At 42.8% G+C, this 21,164-nt stretch overlaps 1 long non-coding RNA gene across 1 annotated transcript in view; it reads left to right on the top strand.

The window, feature by feature from the left end:
* Positions 1-21,164, top strand: part of LOC146627534 (uncharacterized) — a 116,435-nt gene that overhangs the window by 60,500 nt on the left and 34,771 nt on the right. The window contains exon 2 of the long non-coding RNA XR_014906358.1: positions 3,870-4,072. This is a non-coding gene — a long non-coding RNA (uncharacterized LOC146627534). The remainder of the gene's footprint in view (positions 1-3,869; positions 4,073-21,164) is intronic.

The raw sequence follows: 21,164 nt of genomic DNA, 5'->3' as shown, positions 1-21,164 counted from the left end.
GCGGAGCTCTGCATGAAGGAATGTCGGCAAACTCTGAATCTATTTCCCACATAAAAGACTGAAACTGACGGTGATTTAAACTTTTGCTCAGATCAAATTTACGGTCTGCGTCACGGTGATCATTACATGCTCCTTTTTTAGGACTTTACCACACATCCTTTCCTGGTGTGTGATGCAGTGATGTGCTGTTAACTCACCGGTACAGTTCTCCTGCATCTTTACTCGCATCCTGCGGACTAGTCCGCTTTTTTCACCGCACAGCACCGGCGCTCCATCTGTTGTAAGTCCAACAAGTTTGTCCCAGGGCAGTGTCATGTCGTTACACTTTGACATACGTTTTAAAAAATGTCTTTTCCTGTTGTTGTCCCGTGCATCGATTTAATGTTCAGTATTTCCTCTCCACGGACGAAGATGGCCAGCTGTGCAGTGTCCATCAGGTCTGTACTTTCATCCACAGCCGAGTATGCAATAAAGTTTTTGCTTCTTTCACACAACTGTGTTCTTAAATCAGTGGCCGTCTCACAAACCCGATCAGCAATCGTATTTCTGCTCAGGCTCACATTTGCCAAAATCTGCGTTTTGTCTGGACACAAGCCGTCGCACAGCTTCATCCTGCAGCTCTTCAGAGCGGTACCGGGCTCATTTGGCTCCTCTGTTACAATAAAACTTGCTTTCACAACAGCTTCACTTTGTGATTTTGCTCTGGTGACAAACGTCTGCTGAAATGTCAGATTCTTCTTTAGCTCTTCTACTTCCTGTAGTTTCTGCGTTTAGGTTTTTCAGCTTATCCTGACGTTTTGTCTCGTAGTGCCGTCTTAAATTAAATTCCTTCATTACAGCCACGTTAGCTCCACTAATAAGACGCACGGCTTTACCAGCATGTCTGTAAACAACATTGAGAGTAGCATCCTCCTCTCTGCCCCATAATGCTCTCTGGTTGCTATGGTAACACGTGAACATTTCTTTCAAAATAAGACGCACAGCTGCAACACAGGAAAAAGACCCCAGGAAACTGAGTTAACGATAAAAACCCTGAAAACCAGAAATTTCACACCCGAGCCTCAACTCTCGCGGTCGGGTACCAAACGACTCACGGACTGATACCGGTCCATGGCCCAGGGTTGGGGACCGCCGATGTAGGTAGTATCTTACTTCAGCTGAAGACGGCAGTGCTTGCAATAAAATCTGTCACTTTAGGAGACAGTGTGAACAATTTTTCAAACCTGTGAATTTTTTGTATCTCTAAAATTATAGAAATATGATGTCTTCAACTTGTTCATCCACATTTAGCTCCCTGACTCGGGCCTCATTAATTCACAGATAGTTTTACTCAGCAGTTTTATGTTTGACATGCAATGAAAGCTAAATGTGGCTAATGGCTAAGAAACGTAGGCTCGGCTTTTGGACTGACACTGAAGCACCTGCTTTCAGCTAACAGGACCCAGCTCCCCTCCCATCAGCACCATGGGGAGGAGAGAGTTTAATCATTCAAGTGAGGATATTCTAATGTTTTGTAGCTTGCACATGCTAATCGCTGCTCTCTCTTTTGTCTTGCAAAGCAGTGCCGTTGTTGATGTTGTTCCAGAGCCAAGTACATGTGCACAGCTTGTTTCAAGCAGAGAGAACTTTAAAGAATACTTTGATCCTGATTTACTTTTCCCTGTAAGCAAAATTGCCCAGAATTCATCTTCAGATTGGATACAGTATGTGCGTACTGATTCTGTACGTTTACTGGATACAGCTCCTTTGACTCTTTTTCCACAACTTATCTGCATATATATCTCACTGAGATGAGCAGGGGTCAAGGGTCAGGGCTAGGCCACCAGAAGCAGCTCGAAACATGCTTCACAGATTCATTTGGAGGTTTGCTGTGCAGCTAGCATGTTATTTTTTAACTTAAATTGTTTAAGGGATTTTAGTGGACGAGTCTTTTAAGGTCCATTCTTTAGTTTTTAACAGTTTGCCCAGAACTGTTAAGCACTGGTGGACGAAGCTAACGACGCGAGGTCATATGGCAGACAACGGAAAACAACTTGCATAATTAGACGTTAGAAAACCACTAAAAATATGAATTATTGTATAGAGTCACGACCACACCAAAACATTGGTTTGTACCATCTGTAGGCTATAACATATGTCCGTGAGTCGTCATGAGTCTTTGATCCTCTGGTTCCAGTGATGTTTACATCAAGAGAACGTTCCTCAGCTCTGCAATTTCAGACTGACGAGAAGGGTGTCTGTCTAAAATAGTCTTAGCATCTGTGTCACAGACCTTATCTGTTATTATTCTACATTTTATTGTTCTCTCAGTGATATTTCCCATACCGCTATCCTCCATACCGCATTACCGCTAAGCTGCCGTCTCATTTTTGGTTGCATGTGGTCAGTGAAGTCTTTTTGGCTCTTGGACACAGGTCGGTGACTCAGCTGCCACTTTTCGTCGACTCTTAAAGATGTACGACATCACTGTCAGATACTGTTGAAAGCATCTGTAGCGCATTAAAGGAAGTAGCAACTTGATTCCTGAATGTTAATCAGTATAAACTGTGTTAAATAAGAGGAATTCTGGTGGGTAAACAGCCGTCAGTAATTAGAGGGGAGGTGGAGTAAGAGTTGGAGACGACCACATTTGAGAAGATCTCAGGATGAGACACACCACAGACGTTGTCAGTTAGACTGGGGTTTCCTGCAAACACACATCTGCCACACTGTGTAGATCTCCGTCTGTGACTGTGATAAGAGAACTGCTCATTGACTGGCTTAGTTCTTTAATGAAATCATGTTATTTTAAGTTTAGTGTTACCTGACTTTCTAACCTTACAAATGATAAGATAAGATAAGATAAGATAGAACTTTATTAATCCCTCGGGTGGGTTCCTCTGGGAAATTCGACTTCCAAAAAGCACAGCAACGACCGAAGTTACAGTTACAGAATTGTTATATATATATATATATATATACACACACACACACACACACACACACACACACACATATATAAATACAGAGACAAATATAAATAAAATATACAAAGGGGATAAATAGAATAAATAGGAATAAAAAATAAAAATACAAGTGAATTGCACATTTCAAGTCTATTGCACTGTTGACTATTTACAAAAAGTATTGCACAAGGTATTGTACAGTGAGGTGAAGAGGCACTACAGCTTAGTTGTTCCCCCCTCCTTTGTCCTCCTGTTTCCCCTCCCTCTCCCCTCCAGAGAGGAGTTAAACAGTTTGATGGCGTGTGGGACAAAGGAGTTTTTAAGTCTGTTAGTTCTTGTCTTGGGGAGAAGCAACCTGTCACTGAACAGACTCTTCTGATTGTTTATGGCCGTGTGCAGAGGATGCCCAGCATTGTCCATAATGTCCATCAGTTTCTTTAATGTCCTTTTCTCTGCCACTGTCACCAGAGTGTCCAGCTTCATGCCGACCACAGAGCTAGCCTTCCTGATCAGTTTCTCCAGCCTGGATGAGTCCTTCTTTGCTGTGACACTTTTATTATGGAAGAATTGTTTTCTAATATTTGGTAAGCAGGGATCAGGATGCACTCGCTGATCCAGCCTAGCCAGCCAGGCAGGCACTGGAAGGTCCAGCCAGACAAATGCTGCCCATTCTGTCAGCTTGCTAGCAAGGGCAGTGAGGTAGATAATAATTGGCAGCTTGATTGTGCCATTGCCAATAATGTCGGGGGGGCATCAGATCACCGTGGGCATCAGAAGTCCCCAACAGGACCAAGAGAAAAAGGCTCACACAAGAATGACCAGATGTAAAATAAGAATAATAATATTTCAGTGTATGAGGAATAAAAATATGTTTTTAAACCAAAATTCTAAATTTGACCTCTGCATTTTTTTCTTTTACCACAGACGCAAACACAATTCAAAAATCTATGAAGGTAAGAAGAATAATGTCACGCAAACCAGAGAGAAGCAGCACCAGAAAGGCCAGCAAGGCAAGAATTAAGACCAAAGCCTGGATCAGGCTCTTTATGGGATCCCTGAGTGACAGATACTCGGCTGAAATTACACATGGAGATCTCCACCCCACTCGAAGCTGTCCAAGTTTTAATGTAAGTCATTTTCTTTCTTTAAGTATTTAAGTCAAAATAGGTGTGAAAGAGATTCTGGTGTCAGATTTAGGGATGGGTACCGGTATCCGGTGCCATGATAGCACCAGTTCTGACATAAACCGTAGTAACCAGACCGAAAAGCAGCGCACATTTCGGTGCTTTATTTTCCTGAGCTGTGATACACTTTAGATTCTAGCCAATCATTTTACGTTTCCGAGGACAGTAGGCGGGTCCAGGTACGTACGATCTTTTAGAGCAGAGCTACAGATTAAAAATGCCCAAGGCGAAGCAGTCAAAAGTCTGGCTGCACTTCACAGCAAAAGATGCAAACTCAGCAGCAACAAGTGCTTTAAGCTGATACTGTGATACTGTCAAAGGAGGTAACACCTCAAATCCGATGAAACACCTGGCGACGCATAGCGTTTTTTTTAAAAGCCGAGAAATGCACCGTATTTGATAGCTTGCTGCGAGACCTCACACCGAGCACATCTACTGCGGGTAGAGGAGAGTCCTGGCCCCTAGCCCTGCCAGTGTAGCAGAAATGATGAGGATGATGATGCAGCAGCAGCCGTTCTTCTCTGCGTGAGTAGCTTAATGTTGTTCGTGTGTAATTTACGTTGAGTAGGCTAACCACGTTATTACATTAATGCATGTAAGGTGAACTAGCAAACACCGTCGTAGCTACATGCGGCTGTCTTCTTGTTTGATGGCAGATACTCCCTTCACCCTGGCCAAAAAGGCTAAAATGACCAAAGAAAAAGTGGAAAACAGTTAAACATGAGAGGTTTTTGGACAAAGTTTGTGTTTTTCCATTGTTTAAGCACCGGCACCATTTCGAAAGTATCGGTTTGGTATCGGATAAAACCTAAACGATACCCATCCCTAGTCAGATTTCACCTTAGCAAAATATAGACATCCACATGTAGATGGGCAGTAAGGCTCTTGATGGTGACTTATGCTATGGGCTTGAAGTTGGCCTTTAGTTTTGTCCGCCACATCCCCATTGAGTTCCTGATGAAGGCTCTTAGGGTCCTGTTGATCCTGTATAGGTCTAGGCATTCCAGGATTGAGTCATAGTCCTTCTTGTAATCAATCCAGGCGGTGCACCTAGTCCTGCAGTCCTGGCTCACTGGTACACTGGTGCAGCTGGTGTTTTGCACCTCTGGTATTCTTGCTAATCCCTTTCTGTGCCGCATTCACAGGGCTGGACTGGCCATCGGGCGTACCGGGCATTTGCCTGGAGGGCCGCTCGTGATTTTTCGTTTTTATGGGCCGATGGGGTTTTATTTCTTTTCTTTTTTTCAACGGTATAAATGAAAGGTGGTGGATTGGCCAGTTGGTCATGATCGACTCTGGGCTGGACCAATTACAGCCGAGGAGGTCGGACTTTAAACTTGAGGTGAAAAGGAACACGGTTTGTCCCGCACTACTTCAGCTAGAAAGTTGCTAATTCAATCATGAAACTGATCGATGATCAGCTGATCGGCTTTTCTCTCTGCGCTGGAAAAAGGAAACCAGCGGATGTCGCGCTAAACAACAGCAGCACGTTTAAGCTTGATCAGCTGTTGTTAGAATTTATTTAATATTAATTTCTAGTATCAGCTGATGTTTGCTGGAGCCACAGCTGTAAAGCTGCTGGTCATGATGTCGGTTTGGATATGTGGTGAGAGGGAAACATGAAGATGAAACCAGGAGATGTCCTTACTGAACCATCAGAGCTGTGATGGAGAAACAGGTTTACCTTTAGGTGACATGGATGAGTTGAAGTTATGAACTGTTTCTGAGAGACAAATAACACCAGGATCCTTTTCTAAGCAGCTGACAGCTGGTAACTGTGCAGGGGCGGGTCTAGCAAAGTGTTGCCAGGGGGGCATGTAGGGCATTAACAGGGAGAGGGGGGCACAAAGAAATACTTTCTTATTCTCATTTAAAATGTCTCACTTTGAATAAATAATTATCTGAATCTTACAACCAAAGTTTTCATCTGATGTAAAATGTATAGAAATCCATTATTGTATTCAGTAAATATTAAGTCTAGTATATATCCTAGTAAGTTATAGTATTCTTTCCTTTGTTAAGGTACCATCTGTGCAGGCTGCGATTCTGCTGAAGAAAGATGTTGAATGAATTTAATTACTGGAGAAAAATAATAGATTTCTGTGCATTTGTTTTATACGTGCATTAAGTTAAAATCGGTTTTATCAGTTAAGCATCTTGCTGGGAGTTGGCAATCCTATTAGTGAGGTATATGTAATTATAAATTAGGTTGTTTTATATTTTTGCTAAGTACTGTTTAGAATAGCAGAATCGTGAGGATAGTGAGGTTTAAGTTTATTATAAAGGCTTTATGGCTTTAATACCACGGAGGGCCGGTCACTGGTCAAAATGCCCGGGCTGATTATTTTGTCCCAGTCCAGCCCTGCCCACTCATGTATTGACCCATGTGCCTGTTAAACTAGTCCTTATATATATTGGATATTGGGAGCCTTTTGTTTAAAGACATTTATCACTCAGATCACTCAAAGTTGTGGAGTGGAGGAAAAACATTCTGGCACAAGATCTGTAGTTAAGTCGTCCATATTTATGTCGCTGAACTATTTGGTGACCACTGAAATTGAGACCTCCTGTTTAGACTGTGGGAACTGTTGACAGGAAACCAAATTAACCAACATTTCAGCTCCTCACTGTGAAATAAACAGTCTCTGGGATGCCATGCAAACAACTCCTTCTGTAAAATATTAAAGAAATGAAGCAGCTACGGGAATGAAAGTCCACCTAACACTGTAGTGCAGGTGTATTAATTTACATGATTTTTGTGCTTTTGAGTGCCTTTAGTTCATCCATTGATACCAAAAAACAAATCTTCAATACCAGTGTGTCACCCTCTGACAACTAAGCCGACTTTGATGCAGCTGAAAATCCAGTTTATTACACTCTGCCTTCTCACAGTAATGCAATACTATTACTTACACTGACTTTGTGTGTGTGTGTGTGTGTGTGTGTGTGTGTGTGTGTGTGTGTGTGTGTTTAAAGGGGTACACTATAGTTGAGGCCTACAGGGGAGAATGCTGAACCTTAGATGGCTTGACCTTATTTTAGATAGTCATGGTAGCATTTTCTGAGCCACAAAATTGCTTGGCATCACTTACGTTAAATATCAAATTATAGGTCTTCAAACCTCAAACCAGTTATACCTTAGGTGCAGGAGCAGGTGTCACGATACCCTTCTTCAAGACATTGGTTGTTTCAGTGGATTTCTCACCTGCCACACAGGAAGCCTGGTTTCGATTCCCAGCCGGTGCAGGAGCTTTTTTTTTTTTTTTTTTTTTTTTTGAAAAACATCAGTTACCAACACAATATGTGCAGATATGAACACTTTACAGCTGACTGTAATGTTCTGGAAACTTGTACACATCTCAGGTCCCCACCGGTTTATGAAGTGCTGGGGCTAACTGTGCCCGTGTGCTGGGAAGGTAACGGAAGGTAACTTCCTGCTGCAGTAATACCGGGCTAGCTCATTTTTCTTTTTAATAGTGTAATTTTATTCAACTTCAGATTCAGAAACAATATGAATTTGGCCAACAGTAGAGATTTTGACTATCCGGTCTTTAAGTGATGACGTGATAAATTTTGCTTCCACGTCCAAACTACTCTGCATTTATTAAGGCTACTGTTTGGTCCGTTTACAGCATCCTGCCATGCGATTACATTTGTCTCTAACCATCAGGAACCTTCACGTTAACTTTTATCAGTGGAAAAAAAGTTAGCTTGTTTATATTATGCTAACATAGCTATGTAGCTAGCGATCACGTAGCACATCATTATATACCAGCTAGCCCAACTTCAGTAACCCTACAAACGTCACTGCTGTTTAGTTTACTGTCTTCATTTATGTTGGAAGTGATAGCAGAGCCGTACGTTTGAATTTTCTCAGAAATCTCTCAGTCAGAACATGCTATATCATGTTTAGGTGGAAGCTAGCGAGCTAACTTCCTGCTAACTTCTAACTCCATTAAATTTCATAAATTGTGTTTTCATGGATGCCTGGATGTTAAACTTAATTGTTACACCTGGTAAAGCAGCAACGCTGATCATTTTATTACAGGTGAAAGAATTTAGACATTTTTTAACTCTCAGTGATGCTGGTGTTTGTTTGACTTTGGGACCTGCAGCGGAGTTTGGGCCCAGAGATGGCTAATAAGGTCAGACTTAAAGACCGAATACTGCTGTACCGCGATAGTGCATGTTGATGATGTCATCAAGCTGCGCCTGTTTTGGTCAAAAGCATCGCAGTGGCTGCAAGCATGGAGCTTACACGTGGGGAGGAGGAGGTGCTCATAAAGAAGACCGGCGCGACGTCGGTCACATGCACCTGGTTTGGGTTTAAGCAGTCGGGTGTTAAGCAGAAAAATATCATCTGCAAATTATGCCGGGCGACAGTAATAGTGAAGAGACGAAGCACGTTTTGGAATATGAGGAAAACCCTGCACTCTCCACAAACGCCCAGTCAGTCAAGTGGAAAGAAAAAAGAGGCCCTACACACCAGCAGACTGATCTTTTCCAAAGGCACAGTTTGCACTTTATTTTAAACAACTTAGAATTTAGTGTTTTACTGATATTTAACTTTTTTATTCAAAAATTGTTGTGCATTTATCTTCATTTTTATTTGTAATGTAAGAACTTTGTGTTACAGTTTTTGGAAAAAGATCTGTTACATCGTAAAAATTATTTGAAAAGTTTTGTAATTTAAAAAATAAAAAAAACCTTTTGCACAATATATGTTCTTAAAACGGCATGCTATACTGTTCAGTCATTCTGACACACACACACACATACATATATATATATATATGAAAATAATATATCGCAATATATATCGTTGCTGCATATGCTTTGAATTACACTGCAATATGGATTTTAAGCCATATCGCCCAGCCCTATCACCACCCATCACACCTGAGGATGATGTTAATAAAACCTGAACCAAACAACGCATGATGGGATAACATATGACAACATGTGTCCAGTAAATTGACCTTTTTCCTGAAACTCATTGAGCTCCTTGGACACAAATCTTTGGCGACTGCATTTGAGGTTTCCATCTTTGTGAGACAGACGCTGACAAGCCTCACCTTTATGTACGTCTGAGCTAATGTTGGACAATTAAAGTTAGCAACCGCTACATTCATGCATTCATTATGTTGCAATTTGTGCTGTGTTCTTACTTGTGTTCTTGGTTGAATAGCATTGTTGTGTTGCCCTGAATTGCAGCACTCTCCACATGACTTGTTCACCTTCTGTTGTGCAACACATTTAAATTGTGTTGTCTGTCTGTCTTTTAACACAGTGATGCTCATCTTCTAGCTGTGCGGTACAGGTAACAGCAGGCACGTCGTCACACAGTGATTTGTGGATCGCTTGGTGCACTTTTGCTTTGCCTTCTGTTGGAGAGAACACATAACCTGTGAAGCCTGAATATGCCTTATTTTGACAGGTTAGGACACCGACTATAACATTAAAGAGTTCACCATTAAGAACAGTGTTGGTGGTCCGTCTGCTTCACATCTCAACATAGAACAAAAGCAGTAGAATAACACATGAAGATGAAACCAGCTGTCAGAGGGTTTAATGTCAGAGCCAGACATATTCTTATATACCATAAAATATATGAAAGGTCAAAATCAAGGTCATTTCCACTAGGTCCTGTAAATAAAAGTACTTTGCTATAATAAACCGTTATTCTAGTGTAACTGTTTCATTCTTTTCTCAATTGATTTTTTTCTTATACTGAGAATAAGAAAGATTCTAAATAGAAGTAACTGACTATTAGATAAAGCACATTGTTGATCTGATTAAGCAACGTTATTCTGAAATGTGGTCAACTTTGTTTTTTGCTAGTTCACCTGTAAACCAGGTGCTATGAGCAACTCTGAAAGTAGAGTGTTTTCCGGCGAGCTGACATCATGGACTAAACACTTCAATATCATGTTTTTTAAGCTTAAATTATTCAGTTTGTCTACGTCTGCTCTCTTGTATGAAATGTGCTTTAGTGATGATTGGACTCGTGATGCTAAATGTAAATATATTTAGTGTCATATCCTCTCCATCAGCACTTTGTCTTTGACTGCTGTGGAGTTATAGATGTAACTGCTTGTTAAAAGCTTTAAAGCTCAATGCAAAAGATGTGAAAAATGATGTGTGTAGGTGGGAACACATTAAATGGAAAACAAATTAACGCTTACTGATGCTACTGTAGCAGTAATAAGGTGTTAGAGAAGAGCTTGTCAGCAGTGGTGACGAAATGCGTTCAAATGGCCCCTCTGGACATGACAAATAAAATGCAGGTGTCCAGAGGAAAAGATCCAGCAGTGGAAAGCACGATGGTGTACGTCAGGACCTTGACACGGGGAGGAGAACCTTTCCCCTTTAGCTGTAGGCTGTGCTGTTTATCTGAAGGGCAGGAATTCAGAGGAACAAGGGCACTGCAGAAACTAGAGGACTTTGATTTAGTAGCTAACTTATATACAGTCAATCTGCTTCCTTCTTGCCCACTCCTGAATGTTCAACACCTCAGTGCTGAGTTTCCCACCATCCTCATATAGTCTCCGAGAGTAAACAGCGCATAGACGTAAATAGTAACTCCCTTGCTGTAGTTTAGCTCACTTCCTGTTCACTTGCCCCTGGGCGAGAAGGCACAATGACGAACACCACCCACATTAGCTCCCCTAGCTGGCAGTCAGGCTGACGAGCAGGGTGACACGGGGGTCATTTGTTTCTGTCACGAGCACAGAAATAGTGTCCCAACTCCTCCTGGGGTGGACAAAGCAGGCACACATTCATTGGCCTGCAGCCTGGGCGGGATGTACTCTTGTTGTGATTACCTGCCTCTGCAGAGGAAGGGCTTTCTCTGAGGACCTATGGAAAAATGCTGCCGTCTGCCAAGCGCCATGATTAGCACCCCAGCCAGTTCCTGGGTCAGCTCAGAGGGCAAAAGTGTCTAGACCAGCCAGGGGGATTTCCACAGGCTCGAGCCTGAGCTGTAATTATTACTGCTAACAGCAGAGCCCCGACTCTCGGGGCCCAGTTGCACTTCATGCAGTTGTGCAGAGTTAAACTCCATTCAGTGTGCGGTGGGAGTCAGATCAGACATTGGCTTTACATATGGTTTGAATATTGCATTGTTAATGGCCCCAATTTTTCATTGAGTCGTGTTATTTGATGTGAGCAGATCAAGAGTTGGGCGGTTGGAAGCCAATTTGCTGATAAGTATCGAAAGTTAAATGTAAGAAAACTGTAGCTCTGGAAAAAAACAAACTTGATTGATTGGCGTTGCGTAGCTGTAGGGGGCCTCTTCTGCTCATTTCAGGATCTTCTGCCTTGTTTGCAGTGCTCTTACGCATCATTGTACTTTACAGAGTTGTTGTTGTTGCCAGCAAAAGCACAACCAGTTAATGGTTCGGAACTCTGGCTTATCTCGGCCATCAATGCAACAAAAGCTACAATTATCTACAAAATAAACTCACTTCCTTGATTGTTGGACAAATAATGCATTAAACAGTTCCAGATAAACCTCTGTGTTGCCAGCCCCTGTGGGGAAGGAGAGACTTTCAGGCCACCAGAACTGGAAGAGCAACTCATTGAGCTGCTCAGGAAGTGCTTTGGTTCCAGTGCTTCATAAAATATGAACACCTTATATAAGCAATTATTATTTGAAAAAACACTGTTTCATTCTTCATGAAAAGAGCTGCAAAACATGCCCCTGATGCTTTCTACCTGCCAACAAACTGAGCATTTCTTATATGTCAGCGTTTTTTCTCTCCCGGAGCCTTCTTTATATAGGCTCACATGTTATTTTTGGCTTTTTTTCTGACGTCCGCCTCCTCTCTCTCTGGCCCTTCTCCACGAGGGCCAAGAAAGCCTGGCACTCGCCTGAAGCTCTCAGCCAGTCCTGGGCAGCTGGGATCTGGGGGAGCTCCCTGCAGTTCCGCAGTGTGCTGGCAGCCCCCTTTCTCTTGCCCCCGCTACTTTTAATTCTGCCTTTTTACTCCAAGCCAGGCCCAGAATACAATACAGAGGAGCCCTGTGCTGGGAACAGAGACACACACCCTTAGGCGTGTACACACACATCCACACTTTTATAAACCATTGAAAGAGACAAGACCAAAGGCGTAAAGAGGAGCAGACGCCTCTCAGATGCTGGGCTTGGCTTCGTGTGGCACTCGACACAGACGGCTGCACACAAGATAACTGTTGTTTATTGTTTATGGAGGGACCCTCTGCCACACTCCGCGCTCTCTTCATCTGGAGACTCCTAAAGGCCCCCGGCCAAGAGCCACGGGGGAAAAGCAAACTGGAACTCTGTGTATCTACTGTATGTGTGCAAGTGTGTGACCGTGTGTGCAAAACGATCACACGTATGCAGTTGTGTTCACACGTTCAGCTGGTACGTGCACTTGTTGTATCTGGGACTATTCTTCTGCGATTTCCACGTCGAGTATGTGTTGTTTGTTCAGCGAGGGGTTAAGGAAGCCATGTTCTTCCACTGTGGTATTAGTCACAATAAAGTTATTACAGCAGGCCAGGGTACGCTTCCACTCGGACCTGACTAGTGATGCAATTCTACTATATTATGTAATAGATAAGTAATTGCACAGCCTGATTGAAGTACCTGCGGTTATTGAGCGGCACCTTATCATCATAGTGATATATCGCTAGGTTTCGCTTTCTTACGGTCAACGAGTGCTGCCGTAATTAACTTTTATCCTGGAAAGAAAACGTAAAATATTACGATGTCCGCTCCTCCCAGCCATTGTCCATGTGCTAAGCGATACTTCTCAGTCTGTGCCATGTTGTCAGACCATGAGAAATTCCTCCCTGATGGTGCATGAAAGCACTGTATTATCTTTTCACATTACCAACAATGTATCAAAAAGTCCATATTCGTCTTATAGTTGATATACTTTTTTTGGATGTCCCTCAACCTTTTACCAAAATGTGAAGTTGGTAGGAAAGAGGCTGCAGCTGGACAATTATCAGTCTAATGGCGGTAGAGCATGAATAGCCGGGTAGCCCTGGGCACTGTGAAAAGGTCCTGCTGACGACTGCACCGGCGGGGTCGCAGCCCCTCCGCGAAAGAGAGCGAGAGTAAACAGGCGTAATGGGGAGAGACTAAAAGAGACTTGGACTGTGTTCTTGTAAATAATTGCATTCATTGTTCTCTGCCACTGTTGGTTATGGTCACAAGCTGTTTGGTAGGCCCCTGTCTGTCTGGTGCTCACCATGAGCCTGGTGTCAACCCCTACGCCCGCAAGGGGAGCGACTTGTGCCAGGGGTGAGGATGCCAGCTCCCTGACCCAGTGGCCCTGCGTCTGATGTGCCCACGCCAGGAGCAAACAGTCCCTATGCCTGCTCGGAGACTCGGGGCGTGCTGTGCGCATGCTGCTCCGCTGTTAAATAAAGCTGGTTCAAAGAGCACATTCTTGCCCCTAGCGCAGCAGCGAAATAGCAAGCTTTCTTGCTTGTAGTGTCAAAGCACCAGATTGTTTCACTTTATTGCTTTGCCTTTATCTCGGCTGACCCCGCTACAATCTGATTGGATGCACAGTGTTATTAGACTCTGTTGTTTGCTGTGGGAACAGCAGATGGCTTATTTGGACCAGATTACCTGTGCACCTTATCTTAAGTGTAGAATTCGTTCCAAGTGCTGAAGAAAGCTGTTTGTCCACATTGTGTATGTGGTGCAATACAGTTGAGCTTATCTGGACGTTAACACCCACTCATACTGTAAACATCAAATATTTAACCGGTGAAAAACTGTTGTCATCATTATGCATGTTTTATTGACTGTACTGTGGCCATAATTGCTGTTTGAGATTGGCCATTAAAATCTAGCAGTAGATAAGACCGTTACTATATGGGGCGATCGTGGCTCAAGAGTTGGGAGTTCGTCTTGTAATCGGAAGGTTGCCGGTTCGAGCCCTGGCTTGGACAGTCTCGGTCGTTGTGTCCTTGGGCAAGACACTTCACCCGTTGCCTACTGGTGGTGGTCAGAGGGCCCGGTGGCGCCAGTGTCCGGCAGCCTCGCCTCTGTCAGTGCGCCCCAGGGTGGCTGTGGCTACAATGTAGCTTGCCATCACCAGTGTGTGAATGGGTGGATGACTGGATATGTAAAGCGCTTTGGGGTCCTTAGGGACTAGTAAGGCGCTATATAAATACAGGCCATTTACCATTTACCATTTATGATGACCGCAGCAAAATTTTAAAGTGGAAGCAGACTGTATGAACTGTGAATGGTAGAGCCAAATGCAGACACAAAAGAATGTGGAACAAAACTTGATATTTAACAAAAGCAGAGCCGTTTAATAAGGCAGATTTTTTTTTTTTTTTTTTTTTGTGCAAAGTGCAAACAAAAGGCAAGACAAACTGATGAAAACTAACCATTAACCTAAACTGGGAGAACTAAAAAAACAACATGAAGAACCCTGACATGACACGGGGCGACCGTGGCTCAAGGGGTTGGGAATCGCATCTGTAACCGGAAGGTCGCCGGTTCGATCCCTGGGCTCTCTGTCCTGGTCGTTGTGTCCCTGGGCAAGACACTTTACCCTACTTGCCTACTGGTGTTGGCCAGAGGGGCCGATGGCGTGATATGGCAGCCTCGCTTCTGTCAGTCTGCCCCAGGGCAGCTGTGGCTACACCTGTAGCTGCCTCCACCAGTGTATGAATGTGAGAGTGAATGAATAGTGGTATTGTAAAGCGCTTTGGGTGCCTTGAAAAGCGCTATATAAATCCAATCCATTATTATTATTATTATTATTATTATTATTATGACCCTGAACATACCTGGACAGGAAACATGGCGAGAAACAACAGACGACCTGCCGACGAATGAAAGAAAACACACAGACTAAATACACACAGGAGGCGATCAAGGGAAGTGGAAACACAAGGGGAAACAGCTGAGGCTAATCTGACATAACGAGACAAAGAAAGCAAACCTGCACGCAGACTTCCAAAATAAAACAGGAAACACCATGGAATGACGTAGACATGATAACACAAGCTGGACAACATGAACAAGAACACAACACAGAACACCTAAGTGAAACGTAACTAGACTTAAGGCAACCAAATGTTGCCTTAAGTCTACATTTGGTTGCCTTAAGGCAACCAAATGTAGACTTGACATATGTTACTCAACATATGTCAAGGAATAACTTAAGAACTGAAAACGCAAACTGAAAACGCTGGGTCAGAGACCCACGATCGTGACAGGAACACTGTGACAAGTCACTAACAATAATGATTGTTCGGTAGCTATCTGGTCTTTAAGTCTGAAGTTACTCCAAGCTTCAATTTAACAGAGTTAGAAGTTAGCAGGAAGTTAGCTCGCTAGTTACCTAAACATGATATTGCATGTTCTGACTGAGAGATTTCTGAGAAAATTCAAACGTACAGCTCTGCTGTCACTTCCAACATAAATGAAGACAGAAAACTAAACAGCAGTGACGTTTGTAGGGTTACTGAAGTTGGGCTAGCTGCTATATAATGATGTGCTACGTGGTAGCTAGCTACACAGCTATGTTAGCATAACATAAACACAGTGAAGCTGGAGAATGAACGCTAACTTTTTTCCACTCGATAAAAGTTAACGTGAAGGTTCCTGATGGTTAGAGACAAATGTAATCGCATGGCAGGATGCTGTAAACGGACCAAACTGCAGTCAGGAGAACAACTGAGATAATCCATCCACAGGACCAAAGATGATCAAAGAGACAAATGTTACAAAACGGGAACGGTAATGTACAAATGTCTTATCTCTGAAGTAGAGAACAAAAACAAGCACAGCCCAAAACAGCATCACACACAACCTGTAAGGATAGAACCTCAATCATGACTGTGGGGTTCCGGTAACAGCGACGGTGCCAGCGGTGAAGTGGAACGCACGAGCTGTGCTCGGCAATGGAAGGCAGATGCTCCCAGGCTCCTTCTTACCATCTACAATCACCGCTCTCATTTCTCCATCCGCTGATAGGTTTAAGAGAATTTGAAAAAGGGGCCTCCCTCACAAGGGTGACGTCTGACTTTACTATATGGAAAATGTCTGAGAATAAATGCAGACCTCTGTAACCAAGTGGAATTGGATCAAATCTGCCCCAGGCCACCGCGTTTGATCTGCAGCCCTCTTCGGTACAGCAACCCACATTTTAGTGAACAGCACATCAGGAAGTTATGGTATTTGGTCATGTATTAATCTGACATCACAGAGGGGGAAAACAATTTTCATATGTTGCCTGACATTATGAAAATGTAAGGTCTTGAATTTGTTCATTTATTCTCATCTTGTCTTTGTTACTGCTTGTTGGGGTTTTTTTTTATTTAACATCCTGCAAAACCGGTAACCAGGTTGGTATAATGGGTTTGTTTCTTTTAGTTTGATATTGTGTACATTATGCTGTTGAGTACTTGCATCTGTGGTACATTCCTGCACAGCCAACAGAATTTCTAACCCACCAGCTGAAGTACAACACAATGCTTGGATTAAATCGAGCTTTTTATATGCCTCTTGACATCATCCTGTTGCAAATAGCATGTCCTTCATATGTGTTACAAGAATAATTGTAGGTGGGGAATGTTTTATCAAGTTGACTGAGGTCAATCACTACACCACAATGAAGCAGAGATCAAAGACAAGAGGGAACAAAAACTCTATAGACCTACAGGTAGTTTAGCAGTTAAACTGGAAATATGAAACACTCACCCACGCACATTCAGTTTCCCAGCTAGTGTGGGATGATCCCTAAAGATGTGAAACTCAAACTGTTTTGTGTGTTGGTTTTGATCATGTGTTTGACATCAGATGATGGATAGGTGTTAAACGCTATGAATCACAGAGGAAAAGTTCTTTTATTTAGCAGATATACTTGCAGGTTGTGATTTTAAAGGTCGATAAAATAAATAATGCAACAAAGTAATGTTGCTGTTTATACGGCCAATTGCTCTAAAATGTGTCTCGAAAGAAAAGATGCTATTCAAATATCTCAGCAGCTAAGCAGTTGATAGATGTCTGAGATGGTTTTATCGTTGCATGCTATTAATTCTGTGCTTGCATCAGCCATTCCACAAACTCACATGAAAGTGTGACCCACTGCTCTGCTGTGGAAATGGCATCAGAAAAAATCGAACAAAATAAAAACAGATGGAAAGAGAAATGACTACAAGTGAGCGAGAGCATGCATACTCGCACCAAATACAGTGGCTTGCAAAAGTATTCGGCCCCTTGAACTTTTCCACATTTTGTCACATTACAGCCACAAACATGAATCAATTTTATTGTAATTCCAGGAAAGACCAACACAAAGTGGTGCACACGTGAGAAGTGGAACGAAAATCATACATGATTCCAAACATTTCTTTACAAATAAATAACTGCAAAGTGGGGTGTGTGTAATTATTCAGCCCCCTGAGTCGATACTTTGTAGAACCACCTTTTGCTGCAATTCCAGCTGCCAGTCTTTTAGGGTCTGTCTCTACCAGCTTTGCACATCTACAGACTGAAATCTTTGCCCATTCTTCTTTGAAACAGCTCCAGCTCAGTCAGATTAGATGCACAGCATTTGTGAACAGCAGTTTTCAGATCTTGCCACAGATTCTCGATTGGATTTAGATCTGGACTTTGACTGGGCCAGTCTAACACATGGATATGTTTTGTTTTAAACCATCCCATTGTTGCCCTGGCTTTATGTTTAGGGTCGTTGTCCTGCTGGAAGGTGAAGCTCCGCCCCAGTCTCAAGTCTTTTGCAGACTCCAAGAGGTTTTCTTCCAAGACTGCCCTGTATTTGGCTCCATCCATCTCCCCATCAACTCTGACCAGCTTCCCTGTCCCTGCTGAAGAGAAGCACCCCAGAGCATGATGCTGCCACCACCATATCTGACAGTGGGGATGGTTCAGAGTGATGTGCAGTGTTAGTTTTCTGCCACACATAGCGTTTTGCATTTTGGTCTCATCTGACCAGAGCAGCTTCTTGCGCATGTTTGCTGTGTCCCCCACATGGCTTGTGGCAAACTGAAAACAGGACTTCTTATGGTTTTCTGTTAACAATGGCTTTCTTCTTGCCGCTCTTCCATAAAGGCCAACTTTGTGCAGTGCACGACTAATAGTTGTCCTGTGGACAGATTCCCCCACCTGAGCTGTAGATCTCTGCAGCTCGTCCAGAGTCACCATGGGCCTCTTGGCTGCATTTCTGATCAGCGCTCTCCTTGTTGGGCCTGAGTTTAGGTGGTTGTCTTGGTAGGTTTACAGTTGTGCCATACTCCTTCCATTTCTGAATGATGGCTTGAACAGAGCTCCGTGGGATGTTCAAGGTTTGGGAAATCTTTTTGTAGCCTAAGCCTGCTTTAAATGTCTCAATAACTTTATCCCTGACCTGTCTGGTGTGTTCTTTGGACTTCATGGTGTTGCTGCTCCCAATATTCTCTTAGACAACCTCTGAGGCCGTCACAGAGCAGCTGTATTTGTACTGACATTAGATTACACACAGGTGCACTCTGTTTAGTCATTAGCACTCATCAGGCAACGTCTATGGGCAACTGACTGCACTCAGACCAAAGGGGGCTGAATAATTACGCACACCCCACTTTGCAGTTATTGATTTGTAAAAATGTTTGGAATCATGTATGATTTTCGTTCCACTTCTCACCTGTGCACCACTTTGTGTTGGTCTTTCACCTGGAATTCCAATAAAATTGATTCATGTTTGTGGCTGTAATGTGACAAAATGTGGGAAAGTTCAAGGGGGCCGAATACTTTTTGTACAATCTCCTAAATTTATGATAGCAAGAGTTTTTTTTCGGTTTTTTGTACATGGCTGTAGATCTTCAAAGGATTACATTCAATTCACTTCACTTTTATTTACACAGCGCCAAATCACAGCAGCAGTCGCCTCAAGGTGCTTTATACTGTAAGGTAGACCCTACAACAATACATACAGAGAAAAACCCAATAATCATATGAGCCCCTATGAGCAGCACTTTGGTGACAGTGGGAAGGAAAAACTCCCTTTTAACAGGAAGAAACCTCTAGCAGAACCAGGCTCAGGGAGGGGCGGGGCCATCTGCTGTGATTGGTTGGGGTGAGAGAAGGAAGACGGGATGAAGACATGCTGTGGAAGAGAGACAGAGGTTAATTTCTGGACGACTGGATTTAGTGAGAATCAGTGCTGATGTGCACTTGTTTTTGTAAAGTCAAAGATAATTAGTAAAGCTCTACAAAGAGCATAAAGATCCAAGTTAAACGCCTGCTCCCACTAAAACAATCGTGTATGTAAACCTCTCGAGCATCAGAGTGCCCACAGTTGCATTAGTGAGTAATCTTACATCTGATGTAACACCACATGGATGTAGACAACAAACTGTGTCCTTGAGCAAAGGGAAGGGCACCATGAGTAGATAACCCACATTTCTATACCGGTCCACTTGATTGTCATAGTTTCTTAGATTTTTTTTTTTTTTTTTTTAATACTTTATACCGTCCTTAAAAATCTGAGAATCTATTTCGGTGCAGATTGCAGCACATGTTCCCAGTGCTGTGCTTTTCTTTATTTCCTTCCTCATTGTGTGTAATCTTGTAGCTCCCTTTCACATCTGTTTGCTCCCTTCAACTTGAACCAGAAAATCAATCTGCCATACGTGTTGTCAAACAGTGATGTCGACGCTGGTCTACCCATCCATGGGGCCAGACGTGGCTGACTCGAGATCTGGTCTGAAATGTTTAAAATTAGTTGGCGCAGGCCGCTCGCAAACCCGCAGCTTTATACACGCATATAAGCATGCATATACACTCATACCCCCTCTTTCCAAGTTAAATTAAAGTCAGATCACTATTAATATGCTTTTCTGTAAATGCAGCTTGACTTCTTCAGCCAGCCTGTTCGCATCCCTCAGTGTGAGACTCATTCAGAAGCCATGTTTTGCTCACCCTATGCCACTCACTAATTGACGAATGCATTCGATGTGAGGTGTGGTGGATGGAGATCGGGATGCATGGCAATCATATGTGACTAAGCCCACTAAGAGTCTGATGTGGGAACCATTAGCGCACAGCATCAGTAGAAGCATGGAGGCACACGTGGAGTGTGCAGCTTGAACAAATAAGGCCCTCTGTGTTTTGGAGTGAATAACCCTGCTGCCTTATTACCAGTTTGAAGTGTGGTTTGCTGGCGATGACATCAATGACAAACAGAGCGCTCTGGTTTCCTCCTAAGGGATGGAAACTACTGCTTTGAACTTAAACAACTTCTCCATTCATTCCTTATGGGATGGAGTCCTGCGTGATCTGTGCAAAGGCTCGGATTCTCCAGTAAAATGTGACTTATTTTAATATTCAGCTGTTTTACACATTGCCATGAGACTGCCAGAGATTAAATTTAGCTGTTACATTACAATGATGCTTCAAGGAGAATGTTAACATTTTAAGAAAATGGTAAACAAGTTGAGTCAGACTGATTAGACACATTTTGTCCTAATTTCCAATGGAGCTAAGAATGAGTTTGCACCCTTAGGGCCCTTAGACTGCAACTGGGGGCTGTAATGTGCAATTTCAAGGGGTAAGGTCATATTGGTGCAACTACAAAATAAACATACAGTGGTGTGAAAAAGTGTCTGCCCCCTTCCTGATTTATTATTTTGTATGTTTGTCACACTTTAATGTTTCAGATCATCAAATGAATTAAAATATTAGACAAAGATACCACAGTAAACACAAAATGCGGTTTAGAAATAAATGTGTTTATTATTAAGGGGGAAAAATCCAATCATACAATGCCCTGTGTGGAAAAATTACACTCCCCTGCTATAACATAAGTTACTGTGGTGTATCCCATCTTTGGAAAACCGAGTTCACTTTCTCTAGCCACACCCACACTTATTCTCAATTAAGAAATCACTTAAATAGGACCTGCCTGACAAAGTGGAGTCGACCAAAAGATCCTGAAAAGCAAGACATCGTGCCGCAATCCGAGGAAATTCAGGAACAAATGACATGTCCGAGTCTATAAAAGGTTATAAAGTCATTCCTAAAGCTGTGGGGTTTCCA

Source organism: Diplotaxodon limnothrissa, linkage group LG7 (assembly GCF_057381915.1).
Source record: "Diplotaxodon limnothrissa isolate DT_005_m linkage group LG7, D_limnothrissa_male_GT1.1, whole genome shotgun sequence".
Taxonomy (NCBI): Eukaryota; Metazoa; Chordata; class Actinopteri; order Cichliformes; family Cichlidae; genus Diplotaxodon; species Diplotaxodon limnothrissa.
Note: the sequence above shows the minus strand (reverse complement) of the source record. Positions and strands in the feature narration are given on the sequence as shown.